The sequence below is a fragment of the Orycteropus afer genome, unplaced genomic scaffold (genome assembly GCF_000298275.1).
Source record: "Orycteropus afer afer isolate SDZICR_OR568_19922 unplaced genomic scaffold, OryAfe1.0 scaffold00736, whole genome shotgun sequence".
Lineage (NCBI taxonomy): Eukaryota > Metazoa > Chordata > Mammalia > Tubulidentata > Orycteropodidae > Orycteropus > Orycteropus afer.
In genome coordinates this window covers 797,940-799,089 of record NW_006922323.1, presented here as the reverse complement: position 1 = coordinate 799,089, position 1,150 = coordinate 797,940, and positions in this window count along the sequence as shown.

Here is a 1,150-nt window from a genome sequence, read left to right as displayed (position 1 = left end):
CATGCATGCCACACGCTCAGTCATTCTGACATCAGGCAATGTCAAGCCTCAGCCATATTCTCCTGTAAGATTGTGTCCCTAGGGATCTGTCTCATTCCTTATGCTTTTCTTTGTCAAAGTCACACTAAGGCACAGCCATGCTGAGCAATGTGACCTCTCATTCCCTGGAGTTCATGTTCTCTAATCAGTTCAGTTGCAAATTTAACACGTTCCATCTCTCAGACCTTCAGTTTTGGTGGCTGGTGTCACCTTTCTGAGAGACCTGCAATGGTTGGAGATGTGGCTCCACTCAACAGCACATACACACTGGCCTGTTCTTCTGCTGTGGGATGGATCCACGTTCCACCCTCTTCTCTGGGTAAAGAGTCATTGCTTCTTATAGGGCAGATTGCTACGCTGAGCACTATACCCTACCCTCTGGCATCTGTATAAGGACACCAGTCTAACAATTCTCCCCTCTTTGTCACTGCTATGGGTTAATTTGTGTTCCCCAAAAAGATGTGTTTAAATCCTAATCCCCCATAGCTGCTATAGAGACCTCAGGTGGAAATAAGGTCTTTGTAGGTGTAATTGTAAAGTTACCATGAAGTCGTACTGACCTGACTGGTGTCCTTGTGAAAGAGAGGAAGAAACATACACAGGGAAGAGGTCAAGGGAAGATGGAGGCAGAGATTGGAGTGATGCTGCCACAAGCCACGGATGCCTGAGGCCACCATGAGCTGGACAGACAGGAAGGATGCGCCTCTAGAGCTGAGCTCTCCAAGGGAGCACAGCCTCGCTGACACTTTGATTTATGACTTCCAGTCTCCAGACCTGGGAGAGAGTAAATTTATGTTGTTTAGAGCCAGCCACTTGGTGGTATTTTGTTATGGTGGTCAGAGGAAAATAATGCACTCATGCATTTATTTTGTTTTATTTTTTTTCTTATTTCTCTTAACTTATGACACATGAACATGCTGCAGCTCATGACAAAAATGCACTCACTTACTCCCTTACAGATCTTATTGAGCCTCTTGTCTTGAACACTACGTGTATGTTAATCAATTCCACGTGAACACCTCTAAAGGAACAAGAGTGGTGCAAACGGTTAACTGCTCGGCTAACTGAAAGATTGATTGTCTGAACCCACCCAATAGATCCATGGGAGAAG